Below are 20,670 nucleotides of genomic sequence, written 5' to 3' on the forward strand. Positions count from 1 at the left end.
AACAGGTAACAAGGTAGGGAGTACCTTGCACAGGCAAGGAGAGAGGAGAATGGAAGACTTATAAAAGGAAGAAGGCAGGTGTGAGCAATCCAGCTCAAGCAGAGGACGACTTCCTCCGTCGGGGGCCATGTTGGTAGAGGCAGCAAAGTCAGGGGGCATTAATGTTGGATGTCAATGCAAAGTCGCTATTGGATACAATCCGGACAGATTTTTAAGAATCTGATCCGCTGATTCTATAATCCATGTCCAGATTGTTAAAGATCCACACAAGGATTAATCCGCAGAAAGAGAGAGAGATATCCTACCAATACACCCCCACCCACCCACCACCCCATCCCCCGTGTCTGGATTTTTAACATTCTGGATGCAGATTTCGGATTTGCTTTTTGAACTGAGACACTAAAGGGAAATCTTTATTCAACTTTTATACAGTCATGAAACTTTCAAAGTTAGCACTTATATTTAATGGCAGCCGATACAATGGGGAGCCCTTTTGATTGCACATGAATGTGAATAAGATCTATTTTGTAAGTTTAAGGGTTTCCTCCAGCCTCTATGCAATTACCTTTTACAATTGAGTATATATTGATGTGGTGAATTGTCTTTTCATTGTAATGGTATTATATTGTATTTTCTTTAGTTTATGAATGAATTCTACTGTATATGAGGTAATTCATGATTAATACATTGGTATTTGTATAGTACAATTCTTAGCATTAGTTGATGTTTATTTAAGTGATATGATATATATATATTCTCATAGAGTGCAGTCAATTTCCCTACAGAATGTTTTTCTCTTTTGGTTTTCTTCTTAAATACATAAGCAGACCATTATGACCCTATTAGTCATATATCACAAGCCATAGCTTACATTTTAGAATATGCCATGTTGACTTTGTAATTCTATCTTCTCGTGTTGCTTCTAACCATTACAGTTATGCTACACTCCAATAATATTATCAGACAACTGATTCATAGAGTGCATCCAAATAAGAGATTAAGTTGCTGTACTACTAACTGCTAACTAGAATGGTCATCAGGTCGTATATTACATAACATTGCTCTTCCTTTGTGTAAATTAAAATAATGTTATAGTCATTACATATGACCTTATGACATAATGAGACATCACGGGCCATGTTTACCAAGTAGCGCTATGCTTTCTGGCGTCAGAAGACAATTTACGGCCCGTTCACCGAACTATTCACTTGAAGTAGCCCCAGGGTATCTTCTTGAGCCAGAAATTGCCTCATACAGTAGCAAGGTTTGTAAGTATGGGTCTACTGTACATTAACTTGTTTAAAATATTTGTAATGATTATCAATGAAAACATATAATTGAAAATGATTCTGTTAATACGTCTCTCCAAAAATGATTCAGTGTTCCTTTGACACTTTGTTGGGTTTAACGCTGGTTGATTGTTTCTGGATAGCATATAACATCTTCAAAGATAGTCATAAAATGTCAAAGCCGTAAAGATTGTCCTTGGATTTTTTGTGACATTGAAAGCTGACCTATAACAATTTTTCTAAACCACTTTCATTTAGGTCCACAATAAATATACTTTTTTTTTTCTGTGACCAGAATTCTATTAAAATTGGACGTTTACTTGTACAATATATTTTCAATTGAAGCTGTTATAACTCAGTATGGAGTTGTAGTCGTTGTGTCGATCAATTGAATCTTGATTGCTTATTTTATGGCAACAAATAACTTTATATGATCCAACATGAGATTAGACAACTACGCTTTGGAGACTTCACTAGTCTCTTTGTGAAATCCATAAATCATAGTCAATAGATTTAATTAAAAAAAACTTTATAATGTAATGCAAATCAAAATAAAGGTGAGTGAGGTAAATGAATGTATTTATTAATTTAAGCTTATAAAGGTCATCAGATTAAGATGCTGCAGTGCAGTGACAGCTCTGGGATTTGTTTGCTACCAGGGAACATAGTGGATGCTAGAGTTTCCATCCCAGATACCCACAGAGGAACTGGAAGGGCACAATCAACTAACCCTCATTTTATACCTCATATATACCTGTATGTAGCCCTTTAGTTTTCTGAGAATCTCAGCGGTAATATCCAGGTTACCTCTTTGGTATACAGTATAATGTGAAGTAAAATCTCTTAAAACAGCAATCCTCTCCAGAAGCTAAATATAATGTTATTTAATGTTAAAAAAATCTGGGTTTCAATAATCTCCGATGTCTGAGAAATTGCATTGTTGTCTTGGGAGAGATCTATTTTAACCTCCTGGACCCTAAATATTTCAAATCATTATATCTCCTGAACAGAACATTGGATTTTAGCAATAAAAAAAGCATTGCAAATGGCAAGAAGAGATCTCTAATAAATACAAAGAAAAACTGTAATCAGTGCAAAAGTCTGCTTTGAGAGCCAAGACATGAGTACATAATAGTTGTAGAAATTTGTATTCCCTAGCAGTGTTTTTCAGTAGAATGTTACTGTGTTGCTCATATGTGTCACTTTATCTACTGATGTAGCCAGGCCTATTGTCTCTGGCACCTGGACAAGCTGTATGACTGATCAGTGTTGTATCCACGGCAAACTCCTGATTGTTCTCTAATATGGCCAACGTCCAGGGTCTGTTGCAGCCGATTAGTGAGTATCTTTGTAAAAGTCTTGTAAGTGTTTGGAAGTAGACTGATGGGTCTGTAGTTCTTGAGGTCTTCTATATCTCCATTCCTGTGAATGATGATAACTATGGCATTGATCGATTGTATTTTACTGTTCTGCGAGCATGTAAAGAGTTTTGCAAGGATTTTTTCTACTTCTTCCTCAGCTTTTTTCAACATTTTCATTGTAATTACACCTTCCCCATGTTAGTCATTCCTCCTTTCGATTATAATCTTCATAAATTCTTCATAATTGTTTGTTAAAGGGTCCTCCTCCTCATGCATTTTATTCAAGGTGAAGGGATTTTTCAGCTCTAGTTGGAATTCTGGAGGCTCTTGATGTTGATTGTTTTTGTCTTCTTTTACAGAAGATCAGTTTTCCTCTTTCCATCTTTGCAATCAGATGTAAATTGCAGCAAACTAATTGGTAATCAGTCCTTATGTCAAAAAGGTTAAAGGATGTGCAGTCTTCAATCACCTGTATTTGTTAGCTAGAATATAGCCAATGGCCACCCCATGTACATTTTTTATTTGGATTCTTCTTGAGGAATGAATTCATGATGCAGAAGTTTTCACATTCTGCAAATTCTACCAATCTGTCTCCACGATTATTCCTGTTACCGTAACCATACTCACCAACGTATGCTTCATCTCTCTGCTGGGCACAAATCTTTGCATTGAAATCTCCCATAATGATCTTGAGGTGACAATTTCCTTTGTTAAATTGGTTGATGTAATGATTAAAGTCTTCCACTTCATTGTCCATGTGACTTAATGTTGGGGCATACACTTGGATAACTTGAAACTTGTATTTCTTTGTCAACGGAATAACGATTCTGGCTGCTCTTTAAATCTCCACTATATTGTTTCTCCCTCTCTAGTTAACGATGAAGCCTACTCCACTAATTCTTCCATGTTGCATACCTCTGTAATATAATTGATATCTCCGCTTGAGCTCAATTACGCCTTCATCTCTTATTCATCTTTTATTTCTAACTTTACTAAGGCCAACAATATCCCATATAATCTTTTTAAGCTTGTTTTCCAGTTCTTGCATGGCTGCTTCATTGGAGAAAGTCGGCCACTGTAGGTAGCCAGATTGAGGTTTGAATAATAGTTTTTGTTTAAGCTCTGGGGATTCTTGGGACGCTCTGGCTTTCTGTCTTCTTGAATGCTGTCGTCCCAGAGACAATCTGGCCTCCGGAGAATGAGGGCACAATACATCTTCTTGCACACCTGTTTCCACCTTTCCTTTTTTCTATATGCAGTGGGAAAAATACAAAGGATACAATATTAAATTGGTAGTGTATGAACCTGCTGAAGGGTCGGTCTCTCTCTCGGTCTCTCTCTCGGTCTCTCGGTCTCTCGGTCTCTCGGTCTCTCGGTCTCTCTCTCCAATTCCTTTTAAACCTAAAAAAATGGTCATTAGGCAATAATAAGACTACCTAAATGGATAACGACAAACAGAGAATTGAACAAGGGTGCAGTTTATTTTACATTAAACCTCTTGAGTTTAGTATTTTAGTCTTCCTAGTCTCTCCTTCATTTCTACATAGCATTACATGCATTCAATGGGTTCATTGAAAATTGCCTTTAATTATCTACTTTATGTAATGTATATAGTTTGTTGAACATGGGCTATAACCCTACTAAGTATGTTGGGTTAATGGGTGTTCATGTCATGAAGATGGTGATTTGTATAGCTTTGAGCTATAGGTGATGGGCTGGGTTATTAGAGTAGGTGGTTTGAGAGTAGAGGCATCTAGGAGGAAGGCGGGATTTCAAGCTTTATATCCCACCATGCTGGAAGGTAAATAGTGTATGTTTACTAATTTATTAAACTCTTTTAATCATGTATTATCCAGGTAGTCATACAAGTGTTATGGACAGATAGTGACTTGAGCTACTAAAAAGGGGTTTAAATAACTCACGTAAAGCCTTATCGCCACACCAGGGTTGTGAGGCCAACATTGATCTATCAAATCATTTATAAATTATGATTTTTATTCATTTGTGAATTTAACGAAATAAAATCTCCCATGCAGTGGTTAGTGAGGGTTACATTCTCTAACAGGAAATTGTATGTGTTTTACAAAAATCCTGGTGTTTGAAGGGTAAGTAATGATAAAATGGGGGACCTCTAGGTTCACTTATTGTTTACTTAAGAGCTGGCTCTTTCGTGCAATCTTAACATGATGGTTCGGTTATTGCAATGCCTGGATGTAACACCCAGTTTAAGGACGACCTAAATCCCCACATAAACTTGACTGGCCTCTAGTAGATATGCGCTGCAAAGAGGAATGCCTTTTTTGTACTGTATCTCTATCAGTAAGGTCCATTCTAGTTAATGCAATGCTGTTTATGGGAGAACACATGAAGATATGTGGTATGGCGTAACGTGACATTAGGTGAACGTCCCTTTAAGTCACTTAAAGCTTTATGAATCTGGCCCTTAGAGTTAAGCACTGCAGAGTCATCAACATCTGGTCTTAATATATGATAATAAGGTCTCCGTTAGCGTCATTATCTATGCATAATGTTTAGATGAATAGATACGTCCTGAGGAAGTGTTTTGGTGAAAACCAAGTAAAGCCATGATCGTACAGTAGTATTTAAACAGATTGACCACAGAAAGAGATCATTTACTGTCTACTATATATCCTGATCCTTTTGTTCAAGTGAGCTTTATAATGCATTAGGAAGATTATATGCTATGCCCAGTTATCGCCCTAATACGGAGTGGTTGGACCACTCTCTCCAGTGTTCTTACCACATGAATATGAGAACCTTTATTCAAAGGCTCCCATTTGCAAAACTGGGGCAAAATTAATGAAAAAACATGCACCAGAATCCCATTACTTTCAGTGGGGTTAATTCACTTTAATAAATCAGGTGCTATTTTTGGATCCAGTTTTGCTCCTTTTGCTAAATATTCCTTTCATTCTGGAAAAATACTTCTTTTAATTTAAGAAATACATTTTATTTTGGTTGATGCCAACGATTGTATTTATCCAAGAATGCATTGCAATTTTGTAAATATCATTATTCAGATCAGATAAATACTTTTTCCCAAATGGTGGGAACTTTACATGTTTAGAACCCAGATTTAGTGCCTAAATTGTCCCTTGAGCATATTTTTAGTACAATTCCATTAATGGTTCAAAAGTAATAGGTATTTTACACTGACCCATAACTACACAAACATAATAAGCATATATTGTCCCACTGATTCAGTGCCTCTTGCTTCCCTTATCCTCACAATCGCCTGTATTTTATTACTGAACCAGTTGTACATTGTAGTGTGAAATGTCTGATCTTTGTGTTACTGGATGGAGTGTCCTAGATCATATTTCTTTATTTCCTGTTCTCCGGTCACCAGATCCATGACTTTAGACATTCTCTTAAAGGTGACAATGCTTCTTTGACTCAATCTATCATTTGTTTAGGACTCTGGAACTTGGCAGTAATGCTTATTCTCCAAGGAACAACACAACAGTCACATTCTGCAATCATATATTTTTAATAGAAATTGAATTCCCAGTCAACAACAATAGGGTTAGTTCATTATTTTACCAGAAATGCACAAATATAGATAAAGGCATACCCTGGTTTAAGCACACTCACTTTAAGTACACTCACGAGTAAGGACATATCACCCAATAGGCAAACGGAAGCTCATGCATGCGCCTGTCAGCACGTCCAGAACAGCAATACCGGCTCCCTACCTGTAACGAAGCTGTGCGCAAGACTATAGAGACTATAGAGCCTGTTACAAATGTGTTATTTACATCAGTTATGCACGTATAGGACGATTGCAGTACAGTACATGCATCGATAAGTGGAAAAAAGGTAGTGCTTCACTTTAAGTACATTTTCGCTTTACTGCTGCGGCCAAGTTTATTCGAGCATTTGCCCGTTCTTGGCCGCAGCAGTATCCTGGCGCGCGCCGCAGGGTGACGGGCGCGCGCCGAAGCAGCGGAAGAGCGCCCTCCGATCGGGGCGCTCTCCCTACCGCTGCCGGGTCCGCCGGGTCCCCCGGAACCCCCTGCCGCCGTCCCGTGATCGCGGGACACCAGGGCTCCCTCGGGGAGCCCTGGACGCGCGTGCAGGGGGCGCTGGCACCCGATGATGCGTGAGGGAGTGCGGCTCGCAAGCCGGGACATTTCCCGGCTTGCGGAATGAGCCGCACTCGGATAAACTGTGTCGGCAGTGTACATACATGCTCTGGACCCATTCGTATGTTATTGCGGGTTATGCCTGTACCATGTAATCTCTAGTCTACTGAGTAAATGTATGCAGGGTTAGCATACATTTCTAATAAAAGAGATAGAAAAGGAAACACAGAATCTTATGTACCATCTGATCTTTATCAGTTTGTGTAACCAGCATTGTCATTAACTCTTTGTGATACTGTAGATGGGACATTGACAGCTGAACATTATGTCCAATCTTCTCTGTAGCAATGTGAAGACCTAACTTGCGATTCAAGTAGGTTAAAGAAGCCCAAAGACGCATGGTGGGGAAAATACGTGTGCTTAACATAATTTTCTAGTGCTGAGTTGGATTCTTCTACTGACATGTGTAGTGTGCCCAGAGAACCAAATGGGGCAATAAAACAATGTAATTTTTCAGCAGTATGTATTTGTCATTAGATGGTGTATATCCAGGAAAGTAAAGCAGTTCAGTAATTTATCAGTCTGCCAGCTGCAAAACTGGAGCATAGGAAATGTCAACAGGTTTATCAAGGAAAAATATTCCCATTTTAACAAATTGGACTTTGTTCTTTGATAAATCTAGCGCAGTATTTCTGCACTAATTTTCTTTCGTTAGCTGCCAGGAGCTTTATGAATGGAAAGTTCACTAGTGTCTAAAGCTCTTGGGAGAAATTCACTTATCTCTGATATGGGGTATGGCACAGTTAAGTGATTTATGTCAATGGCAGATAATGCGGACCAATGCTCCATTGATTGCCAGACCTAAGTAAATCTCTGCTTTTATGGTAATACATTATAGGTATATAAGCTGAAGCAGATATCATTTGATGTACTATGTGCATTTGTTACCCGCATTATGGTATCACTAATGTTACACGGATATAATAAATCAGACGCTGTGGCTAAATATTTAGTGATCCAAGTTTTTTTTCCTCTTCTTTTTGTCCTGAAGAAACCAGATATGTTTTTCAACACCCACTGAAGATTATATTATTTGGAAATTGTGGTGCATTCTTCAAATATAAAAATATTTAGAAAGAAAAGAATGTGAGAGAGGAGTCGAGTGTGACACTTGGTCAGCGTGCTTGGGCTACTGGATGAATTATAGAATGTAGCCAGGTCCCCTTTGGCTCCCCGTTCCTCCGGTGTCCTTCCCCTTACCTCTGACAGGGTGTGGGGACCCCCGCAACATGTCAGGCAGCTGCAGGGAGAGCACGTCACCAGGGGCTCCCGACGGCATCAGCTAGAGGGCGTCGCCATCTTGGACGTACTCGCGCATGCGCAGATACAATGCGGCAGCCATTACAGTGTTGGAGAACTGGCAAAAGAGGAGCTCCGTAGTACAGGGACTGCGCACAGTTGCGCATGCTCAGTTGAGAGTAGCGACGGCCATTACAAATTCGCACATGCGCAGTGTAGATCGCGCACACGGCCCCAATGCTAAAGAGGACCATGGGGAACTACAACTCCCAGCAGCCCCAGGGGCTGGAGCACAGGTGACTCGCAGCAGACAATAGAGTTGTTAGACCCCTGCTGACAGGATATAGATACTGCAGTCAGGGACCATGCTAGTCAGTAGGAGCTGGGACACAGAGAGGGGAGGGTGTATAGGTGCAGAGAGGCAAGCAGCCTCTGCACTAGGCCAGAAGTCTCCCCTTAGGCCCCAGCTAGGCCCTACTCACCCTCAGCTTGTAGCTGCTACAGGGACGCCCTAAGGATAGGGACAAGGTCCTGTAGAGCAGCTTAAGTGAGGGTCCAGCCAGGAAGAGTGAAATCCTGGCTACTGTTGTTTAAAGGTGAATCATCCTCTGTAGTACCAGAGGCAGAGACAGTTCAGTGGTGGATCACTTTGTGTGGGAGTCATCCCTCACAGAGGCGGACGCAACGTGGGATCGTCCTTCAGAAAAGGGATACCAAATACAGATCATCTGCTTGCTCGGGTGTGGACACACCCGGCAGGTATTATACTCCAAGTGCACCAACCCTCATCTCAATTTAGTGGGCAGCGCTGTCTCACAGTTGGGTGGGAGGGACTCTTGGGACTTTGGGTTAAATGGTGTGGGGTTACAGTCCTGCGAGGCGTGTGGTAGTTGTGCTATTATAGGGCCTCATGCAGTAAGCGCCGATAAGGCTTTTATCGGCATTTTCCCGCCAAAATTGGATTTGAGATTCAGTAAGCGCCGATAAGTGCTTAAAATCGGCAGTTTTTCTTGTCGATAAAAATTTATCGTCATGCGGCTGCTGATAACCCACTTATCGGCACTTTTCGGCACTTTTTGAAATCGGCTGTATTCAAGTAGCCCCGATCAGCTTATCGGTGCTGATCGGCACTCAGAAATGGAGATTTCATCGGCTATTGGTCCCGCCAACTAAAGTTGGCAAGTTGGAGGGGAGAAGGATTGGTAAGGTTGCCGGGACGGCACTTAGAAAAAAAAGCTCATCTCTACATCAATGGAGTCAATGGAGCGGGGACTTATAACATTATAGGAGTGTTTACGTTCTATTGCTCATAATAAAAATGTACTTGGCATTACAGTGTCGAGGTCATTCACTTCATCGTGTCACCCCTTACATTTATTATTTGCATAACATTGTATTTTTCAATGTTATGATGATTTGCGTGTCACATTAGTCTTAATGTTATGATGTGTCAAGGGAAAATCCTATACTCAACTCTTAAAGGAACAGGTCACATAATATGAAACATGTTACTAAAGTGTGCTTCAATTTATTATATGATGTAACACATTTCACACATCTAACAGATCCAGCGTATAGTAATGTTGCTATAGATTATACAATGCTTGTAATGTGTAACGCATGATCAAACGTAAATGTAGCTGTTTGTTTTCATGTTTACATGTACTTTGTGACCTCCCTCTTTTGATGACGTCCGCAATTGGACACTCAATAACATTGCATGTTTACATTGTACACGATGCATTAGAATCACTTCATGCTAACTTGTACACACATCTATAATAGTTTCTCATTTTTACACGATTGAAACTGAATCAGTAGCAACTATCCTGATGGCATTAAATTATGCATATGCACAACAATTACTTCATGTGAACAGGTGACAATAACATGCCAAATTACACATGTTGCAACGTAGTTTCTCAATGTCAATGTCATGGTTGTATCCTAATTAGATGACTGAGTGTTGCGTTCAGAAGTGGTACATGCATTACACATTCCAGAAATACTTGCCAATAAATTCTTGTACAAAGCTTAACGTTACATCATTCTCAAATATCATGATTGCCTGGTGAACACACATAAATAATCCTTTTAATTGGTACTGGATACACGTTGGGAGTGAACAACTTGGATATGTTAATGTAACACCTTGCACTTCAGCAAGTCACCTGACATCATCACATAGGTATTTAAAGGAGTGCAATTACCTGCGCATTCACAGCTACAGACCTGAAAATTATGCGAATGTTTATGAGACGGAGGAAGATTCTATTGGACGAGAGGCTTGCTGATGGAGAGGATGTCACAGGCCAAGGAAGGGACAGGGACAGAGGCAGGGACAGTGGCAGGGACAGGCACGCAGACAGGAGAGGGAGAGGTCGAGGGAGAGGGCAAGGAGATGAGAGGAGAAGAGAGAGGAGAGAAGTTGTGCCTCATCCTCGTTTGTACAGGGAGAGAACCCTGTTAGATGGGATGAGTGAGGAGGAGATTGTAAGTCGCTATCGTTTGAGTTCAGCAGCAATCTTAGCTCTTTATGAAGAGATACGGGGAGATTTAGATTTTGTGACAGCCAGAGGTCGTGCAGTCCCAAGGCTTGTTAAAATGCTGTTCTCATTACATTATCTTGCTTCCGCGTCATTCCAGACAACTGTGGGCATAGTGGGCGGGGTCTCGCAATCTACATTCTCGCGGGCCTTTACCCAGTTTCTATGTGCACTCAATAGATGCGCTAGGAATTATAATCATTTTCCTACAGAGCACACAGAGTGGCTGGAAGTCAGGAATGGCTTTTATACCATAGCCGGGATACCATGTGTGATGGGTGCAATCGATTGCACCCATGTTGCTTTGATCCCGCCTAGTCAGAGTGAGCATGCTTACTGCAACCGTAAGCACTACCATTCCCTGAATGTACAGGTGGTATGCGATGCCACGATGAAGATTATGCATGTGGTAGCCAAATTCCCTGGTTTCAGTCACGATTCCTCTATCCTGAGAAACTCATCAGTCTTCCATGCTTTCGAAGAAGGTTATTTTGGACCTGGTTGGCAGGTGGGTGAGTACATATTATGATGTGTTAACAAACAACTCTTGGTTTTCTAGGAAATGTTGTATGTAATAATGTTAACACAAATTGTTTCATATTTGTGCACGATGGATTATAGGTGACTCAGGATACGGAATTAGGCCGTGGCTGTTGACCCCTGTGGCAAACCCTCAATGTGAAGCAGAGGAGAGATACAATGTTGCCCATATATCTACGCGATCCATCATAGAGAGGACATTTGGGCTTCTCAAGACAAGATTTAGGTGTCTCGATAGAACTGGTGGGGCACTTCAATATAAGCCTGCTAAAGTGTCTGATATTATAATTGCATGTTGCATTTTGCACAATGTGGCACTCCGCAATAATGTACAAACAGACATATGTCAGGGTTTGGAGGAGGAGCAACCCGTCAATTTACCAGCTGACACTGACCAAACAGCCAGTGGTGTTGAGACACGTCTGAATGTCATAAACACATTTTTTTCATGTAAGCAAATACATATATGTTCATAGTACTACATAGATGTATTCATTCTTTGTTATGATAAATACATTTGTCCAAATTCCATTCACTTAGGAAACAGATGGATATGGTTCGCACACCTTTCTCTTCCTTGCGGTGTGGACAATTGCATGTGGCACTGGTATGTCATTCATCAACAGGTTGTATTATACTTCTTACCAATAAAAGGTGTTGTGTGTACGTGAAGAAATAATGTGTACTAAATCTATATTTTATGTACATGCTCTTTTTGGTTATGCATACACAATAAACCTACTATGTCGATAGTCAATAGCTAGTGCAGTATGGTTATATACAATGTTTCTTTTGCAGTGTGACATGTGAGTCACAATGATGTGTACACTATTGTGTATTTCAGATCATATTTGAAGTATTCTAGATGTTGTTTCATATCACATACAAAATTGTCAATTCTGTGTGTTGCTTACCTTAATGAACATGTCATGACAATGATTTATATTCATTCATGTTTTCTTTTTCAAGGTATATCACTTCAATGACTGCTCATGGTATGTATTTCAATTCACATCTGTCATAAGATGTGCAAACCTCGATACAGGTATAGTTACAGGATGTATAAACAGAACGTAATGAAAAAGATGTGACAATTGAAACATGTCGTTTCTGTATTGTGTACGTGCATTTAGCTACACTTGGTGGTTATTGTGCAGTGTGTTTTACAATCATTAGGGACATTACATAACATGTAATTTAGCAAACGTAACAACATCCATTCATGGAATATAGGGGTTGGGGGAGATAAGGGGATAAACCCTGCTCAGCTATTGATTATGGGAGGAGAACATCCATTGATGCACATGACCGATGTTAACACTCAATGCATGTGTGTATGAAAAGACCCCAATGTTTTAAACATCATTAACATTGCAATGTATGTGATTAGTTGTTGTATCACTTCATCTTCATGTTGATTACTACATTGTTACATGTGTATGTATAAGTGAAAGATGTGTGTTGATTTGACGTACATGTAACATGTGTCAAAATGCTAACACCATTCCAAAGTATAGTTCTTTGGATTCTCAACTTTTCCTAAATCATTCAACACAATGACAATGTTGTTAATATAATTTTTATTTCATTCACGTTAGTTATTCATAATGATCATGATCCTTTATAACTAATGTCAACATATGAACATAAATGAAGTGGACATTTGCATACGCACACATTTCAGCAACAGTGTGTGTGTGTGTGTTGTAGTTTTTGTGTGATGCATGTATTTCTATGTGAAATAATATAAACCAACATAATAATGTTGCTTTTATCATCGGCCTCACTTAGCTATGTATGTGTTGAACGTTTACTAATAACACTAAACTATAGTTAGTCGTGTGAATAAAATGTACACACAAATGTTCATGATTTCATGATCTTAAACTAACATTCATTAGCTCATGCATGTTAGGTTAGCACTACAACTTAGTTGATAATATAAAATGCACACGACTAAACAGTTTCTATCACCTCACTATTGTTATTGTGTACGTTCAGATACAATGTCTACGAGTTGTTATGTAGCATTTACATTCTTTGAAAAGTCACACGTCAGATTATAATATATAGTAGATTAATGTGTTTGCTGAGTGATAATGTTGGTTGCATATATCACATGGCAATACATATAATGTTAGTAGAAAAGAACAAAAAACAATATAAGTTCTAACTTCAGTGCTTAGCAACATCATTATGTTAATTAAGAGCATAGTAAATATTTGCATAATAGGATAACATTATGTAGTGATTGTTAATCTGCGCACCAATCATTGAAAGCATTGTTACATATTTATTATAATAGTTGTTCGCTAGTCGCCACAATCATCTAATATAACGATTGGCTCATCTGAAATCATACATTGGTCCCATGTATTCATCCGCGACATCTGTGAAATACAGCAAACACATGATGTTCAAAGATGGCACATTTATATATGTCTCAGCATGACAACGCTTAACACATCTCTATATGATTGTGGATATTCACGCATAAGTAACTTATATGTTTAAACTGCAAGGATAAAACTACAGATACAGAACTGTCTCATTTTTCGAATGGCGTTGCTGGCATTACTACTAATGTATTTTCCGGTGCCTGTATACATAATAATGTGCGCGCACAACGTCTGTTGCGCGCGCACGTCACGAATGTGTGGACTAAGTCTTAGCGCATGCGCAAAATGATGTGTGCGCTGTGCGTTCAATACATGTCCCTCCATGGTGCTGCTAGCAGTACGCATATCATGGCTGGAAGTTATGATATGGAAGCGAAACAAATTCACTTCTACACACGTACATATCTAAACTTTGTAAACGGACGTGTGCCCACGGAAAAAACGGACGATCAGCCAATGAGCGAACAAAATACGTGTGACGTCATGTTAAGGCACCGTGAAATGCACGCAAACACCCCTCCCACTGAATGAACATTGGCCTCTAGCGCTGTGCACGCACCGCCCCATCGACGCGCGTGCATGACACACTGCACTGACCGTAACAATAAGCTACAGGCACAGCCAATACGGTTTCACGCGCGCACGTCGGTTGGGGGTGGGGCTTGCATCGGTAACCTTTTTAAGGACGCCTTGGGACACGACCACGTTCCCACGTCATATGTGGGCGACACTTTGTTTTTATATGTTGAATGCTAAACAATGAGGTGTGTGTGTGTTACAGTTAGTGTAACATGTTGAAATTATACTTTAAAAGTGATAATCATCTATGATTTAGGACTCCGTCACCAATGTGTAGTAATGGTTCATCATGTAGTATATTGTTATAGGAAATAATGTCTTTGTGCACGCTACATGTAAGGCTGTCTGCAATGTTAAGCTGTATCCACTCATTTGGCTAACAAATGGTGTATATTATTAATGTACACATATATAATTTGAGTAAAGGCATAACGAAATTTGTATTTACCATTCTTGTAGAAGTCAAAACTGATTTGGCTGCAACTGCTCGCTGCAGGAAGGCACAACAGTATCATCCATGGTTGAGGCAACCGTTGAATCCTGAATCACACACATCTCCATGAGGGCGTCATATGGATCTGCAGTGGCTTCTTCAAACAAGACGTCCGGAGGTACATACAGTAGTTGGTTGTTTTCCCATCCACATTGGTATTGCCCATATAAGTATGGATACATATCATAGTAGTTATGTCCATCTTGCATCTGGTCTGGATGAATGGAGGGTGCAGGTAGATCAGCAGACGCGACAGTCGGTGCGGCTTCAGTGTCACTGGTATTAGGCAAAAATATGCTATTTAACAGAAGATATGTTCCATGTTCCATGGTAAGTTTAAATGATGGCGCAACATTCCAGCATCCATATTGTTGATCTAGTCGATCATGGACACGCTCAAAACATTAATTTGCGGATAAAGTGAATCGTACAGAAGTTTTAAAATTTCGTTGTATGTCAGGTTGTTGGTAGTATGGATATTTCTTTTGGATCAAGTCATAGATTTTGGCCACGTTTGCACTTTTCTCTGGCGTTGATTCGATTGCTTCATAAATCATAAATTTGTATGATTTACGTGGATGGCTGTGCCATTTCTTCTCTCCAAGTGTACGTTGTGTGAAGTTGAATGCATACGGATGTCTGCTGAATGTGTGAATAGTTACATGTTATCTTCGCGGTTTCTTCCAAGGTTATAATACAACCTAGCAGTTATACGCCTTGGTTTTCTCCCACAAGAAATTTGTTACAATAATTGGCTGAAATTCTTTGGGTAAGATACTCTTTTCACAGGAATCGAAACTTTACTTTTGGCTTAGGCAATCAACATGTGCAAAACAAGTAGACTCTTTGAATTAGAATAACAATGTGTGTGTGAAATCATCTACAGTGCTATGATGAACAGATTTCTGGTTACACTTAGCTAGATTTAACCATACACACACATATCTATGTTTGTCTCTTTTTCTGTTATTCTCTCTGTCTGTTTATCTCTCTTTCTCTCTGTTTCTCTCTCTCTCTTTGACTCTCTCTGTTAGTCTCTCTTGATACAGGTAAACCCCGTTATAACGCGGTCCTCGGGGTCCACCCCGAGACCACCGCGTTAATAACGGGGTCGCGCTAATTTAAAAAAAAAATGGCCGCCGCGTGCCTGATCGGGAGGGAGGGAGTGAGGAGGGGAGGAAGGAAGAGGTCTGCGCCGCATGCGGCCCGTCTGGCCTCTCTGTGCATCCCGCGATGATTCTGGCCGGGCGCCAGTTACTTAAATAAATTTTTAAAAAAAAGTTTAAAAAAATGTCGGCGATTCATCCCTCCTCCCTCCCTCTCCCTCCCAGCCCCCTCCCTCCCAGCCCCCTGGTTTTGCGGTGCGCGGCAACGTATGTCTGTGTCTTCCCAGCCAGATCTGCTACTGCAGCGTGTGTGAGTGTAAAAACGGGCTGGTGGGGGGTGGGTGTGAAAAACGGGCTGGTGGGGAGTGGGTGTGAAAAACGGGCTGGTGGGGGGTGGATGTGAAAAACGGGCTGGTGGGGGGTGGGTGTGAAAAAGGGCTGGTGGGGGGTGGGGGTGGGTGTGAAAAACGGGCTGGTGGGGGGTGGGTGTGAAAAATGGGCTGGTAGGGGGTGGGTGTGAAAAACGGGCTGGTGGAGGGTGGGTGTGAAAAATGGGCCATGGGGGTGGGGGGATAGGCTGCTGACATGTGAGGAGGGGGTGCTGACATGTGAGGAGGGGGTGCTGACATGTGAGGGGTGGTGCTGACATGTGAGGGGGGGTAGGCTGCTGACATGTGAGTGTATTGTGAGAGCTGAGTGTATTGTGAGAGCTGTGTGCTGTGAGAGTGTGCAGTGAGTGTGTGTGCAGTGAGTGCTGGGAGTGTGTGCAGTGTGAGCAGTGAGCAGTGTGTGTGCAGTGTGCAGTGTGTGCAGTGAGAGTGTGTGCTGTGTTCAGTGTGCAGTGTGTGCAGTGTGAGCAATGAGCAGTGTGTGTGCAGTGTGCAGTGTGAGCAATGAGCAGTGTGTGTGCAGTGTGCAGTGTGTGCAGTGTGAGCAATGAGCAGTGTGTGCAGTGAGAGTGTGTGCAGTGTGCAGTGTGTGCAGTGTGTGCAGTGTGTGCAGTGTGAGCAGTGTGAGCAATGAGCAGTGTGTGCAGTGAGAGTGTGTGCAGTGTGCAGTGTGTGCAGTGTGTGCAGTGTGTGCAGTGTGAGCAGTGTGTGCAGTGTGCAGTGTGTGCAGTGTGTGCAGTGTGTGCAGTGTGTGCAGTGTGAGCAATGAGCAGTGTGTGCAGTGAGAGTGTGTGCAGTGTGCAGTGTGTGCAGTGTGTGCAGTGTGTGCAGTGTGAGCAGTGTGAGCAGTGTGCAGTGTGCAGTATGAGCAATGAGCAGTGTGTGTGCAGTGAGAGTGTGTGCTGTGTGCAGTGTGCAGTGTGTGCAGTGTGAGCAGTGTGCAGTGTGTGCAGTGAGAGTGTGTGCTGTGTGCAGTGTGCAGTGTGTGGAGTGTGAGCAATGAGCATTTTGTGTGCAGTGTGTGCAGTGAGAGTGTGTGCAGTGTGTGCAGTGTGAGCAGTGAGCAGTGTGTGTGCAGTGTGTGCAGTGAGAGTGTGTGCAGTGTGTGCAGTGTGCAACAATTTATTTATTTATTTATTTATTTAAACGGGAGCCACGGGAAAACCGCGTTATATCCGAATCGCGGTATAACGAGGCGCGTTATAACGGGCTTTACCTGTATATACATAGATATAGATATATATATAATAATAAATATATATAATTAGATATATATACATATATCAACATATATATTTATCTATATATAATTAACTATATATTGTGTGTAGATATATATATGTATAGAGATATGTAGATATATAATATATATATATATATATATATATATATATATATCTATATCTATATATCTATATCTATATATATATATAGATATATATATATATATATATATCTGTACATTGAAGGCCTTGTGTGCTAACAGGCCTTGTTTAATTCTCTTAACACTTCACTACAGTTTATAACATTACTGGGTGAGTATGTTTGAGGACCTATTTGAGTCAGCTGTGTAGAAGTTGTATTTAACAGCAAACAAGGCCTCTTTTGAGTCATGAAGGCCTGTACTGTTCATTCTGATTTTATATATAAAATGGCTAAACTAAAGCCATTGATGTGTGTAAGTAGGCATTGTTGTAATCATATTCAAAGTTAAATACAGGTGAGTGAATTATGGGCTCAATCATACTGATCCCATAATTTTAGCAAGTGTCCTAACATGTATATCTCATTAACACAAGGCCTGTTTGCTGACAACATTGGCATATATATATCAGTTAATATGTGTGTGTGTGTGTGTGTGTGTGTGTGTGTGTGTGTGTGTGTGTGTGTGTGTGTGTGTGTGTGTGTGTGTGTGTGTGTGTGTGTGTGTGTGTGTGTGTGTGTATACATATATCCATAGAGATACAGATATATACAGATATATTCATACACACTAACAGATCTGTTATTGTAACCAAAAATCATACATGATCACATGCCAACATTATGAACTATGAAAGAAGAATAATGTAAGTAATGTGTTACAGAGTTAAGACACCAGAAAACACAACATCAAAATGTATGCTGTTATATGGGTAGTTACTTAAAGTTGTATGTCAATAATATTAGCATGAAATGACTATCTACATTACCAAACAAACCCACATACATCTCATCTTGAACAAGAGCTAAGTGAATGTCAGCTTCTATAAACATGGCAAGTGTGTAATAATGTTGTACCATTAATCAACTGATGATTCATACATATTCATATGTTATTAAATATGCCTTAATTCAGTCAGTGAGCATTTATAAACATTCATGTGTACAAGGACATACTTGAATGTTATCAAGCATCTGTACATGATCATACATACACTATGCATGAAATAGTCTGCAGTAAACACCACCAGGACACCAACACATTTAGTAAATGTGATTATTTATTTTTGTTTATCCTTTTGAGAGTGAGTCACAGGCCTGCTTGTTGGCTGTTGTGTTTGCCTTTTCCCTTTGCCAAGTACTTTGGCCTTAACTGTACGACTTGTACTGGCCTGTGGCAGTTCTGTGGCACTGTTTGTGGGCTGTTGCACTTCAGTGGCACTAAGTGTGGGCTGTTGCACTTCAGGGGCACTGGGTGTGGGCTGTTGCACTTCAGTGGCACTAAGTGTGGGCTGTTGCACTTCAGGGGCACTGGGTGTGGGCTGTGGCACTTCAGTGGCACTAAGTGTGGCTGTTGCACTTCAGGGGCACTGGGTGTGGGCTGTGGCACTTCAGTGGCACTGGGTGTGGGCTGTTGCACTTCAGGGGCACTGAGTGTGGGCTGTGGCACTTCAGTGGCACTGGGTGTGGGCTGTTGCACTTCAGGGGCACTGGGTGTGGGCTGTTGCATTTCAGGGGCACTGGGTGTGGGCTGTGGCACTTCAGGGGCACTGGATGTGGCAACCAGTTGCTAAACCAGTTGCTAAACTTTGCACGACTGATGGTGGAGCAGTTTCTTGTTTTGGTGTTTTAATCTTTTTCCAAAAGCTGGTTAGAAGTAATTTTTGCCCTAACTTTCTTTTTCGTGTCTCATTTGTAGGTGTCCATTCCTGATTTTGAACAGATGTAAGCGGTTGGATGTTGACAGGGACCTGCACAGAACTTGCACCTACTGTACCGGTATCATCCACAACTGGGGAATGAAGAACTGATGACTCTGGAGAAAAAGTAGCAGCATGTAAAGATCCATCCTCAGATGGGGTAAAGTGGAATTGTTGTTCTCTTGCAGTAATACGCAACTGATTTGCTTGGCTTAGATTCACAACTATTGCTTGTAATGTCCTGTTTACATTTTGGATTTCTTTAGGAATTTGGATGATGACTCTTTCAATTTGTGACATTTGTGATATTGACCTTTCCTGCAGTGATATCATCCTTTCAAGCACTGACATCATTTCTGAATGGCGACGATTTTCTTCACCCAAGATTCTTTCTTCAGAAGCTGCAATAGCTGAGTAGGTGTCACGAGCAGGAGGACTTGAATGCTGGGTTAATCCAGGAGTGGGAACATCTTCATGGTCACTTGAGTGAATTTGTCCTTGAGTGGCAACATCTGCTTCTACAAATAAAGAAAGACATTATGAACTGCCATGGAACTTTCACTTGTTTTTCAATATAATGAGAGTTGTTCTCACAGTGTAACACATAACATGTTTCCATAATTTTTAATTTGTGTCAAATTAAAAGTTTATGCTGGAAGTAACAATGATGTTTCGACTCAGTGTGAAAGAAGCATGAATGAAAGTTTGTTGTAACCTCACAACTCCTAGCTGATAGTTTACAACACACACAATACATGTTGTCAGGAAACACTACATCTTCTGTGACAATAACTGATGTGAAGTTAATTACATGTGAAAGGCATTTATTTAGCATGGCAAATTAACATCTACAAATGTACACATTAGATGTGCTGCACCTCATACACTCCCCTTCCATGCTTGATGATGAGCTGGATGAGCCAGGTGATGAGACATGTTCAGTGTCAGGTGACACATGAGCTTCAGGAGCAACTATATAGAAGAATAACATAAGAATTTTATTGACATGTGTACATAATTAACATTAAGTTTGTGTAGTGGGAGTATCTATGGCTAAATATCAGCATCACATAAGGAAATGACAATGATATGTTTCTGGCAAGCTGTACATTATCCATCTTAACATCAATGTACATGTGAACCTAATTGGCACATTTATTGTAAAAACCATACAACATACAATGTTCATGCAGGAATGCGTTCTAAAATTAAGTGTTCTGTTGGACATACACTGCATATGTTGTGTAGTCATCTAACAATAATAATGTACATCACTACCATGACAGCAAAGTCGACTCTGCTTATAATTCAGTACCTAATTGTGGAAATGTGAATGAATGTTTTTAGTGATCTGTGTGAACATTTAAGAGAAGCAGGTGTAGCGCTCAATGTGGCTGACACTCATCAACACATGCAGTAAGTCGCTCACAGATGGTACTGT

General features: G+C 40.6%; 1 long non-coding RNA gene across 1 annotated transcript; it reads left to right on the forward strand.

Annotated features, from left to right (window-relative positions):
• The first annotated feature begins 14,501 nt into the window (after window positions 1–14,501).
• LOC142471149 (uncharacterized) lies at window positions 14,502–19,832 on the forward strand. Its single transcript, XR_012789370.1, has 3 exons — window positions 14,502–14,730; window positions 19,229–19,389; window positions 19,554–19,832. It is a non-coding gene; the product is annotated as an uncharacterized LOC142471149 (long non-coding RNA).
• Window positions 19,833–20,670: the final 838 nt, after the last annotated feature.

This window comes from Ascaphus truei, chromosome 1 (assembly GCF_040206685.1).
Source record: "Ascaphus truei isolate aAscTru1 chromosome 1, aAscTru1.hap1, whole genome shotgun sequence".
In the NCBI taxonomy this organism is placed as follows: Eukaryota; Metazoa; Chordata; class Amphibia; order Anura; family Ascaphidae; genus Ascaphus; species Ascaphus truei.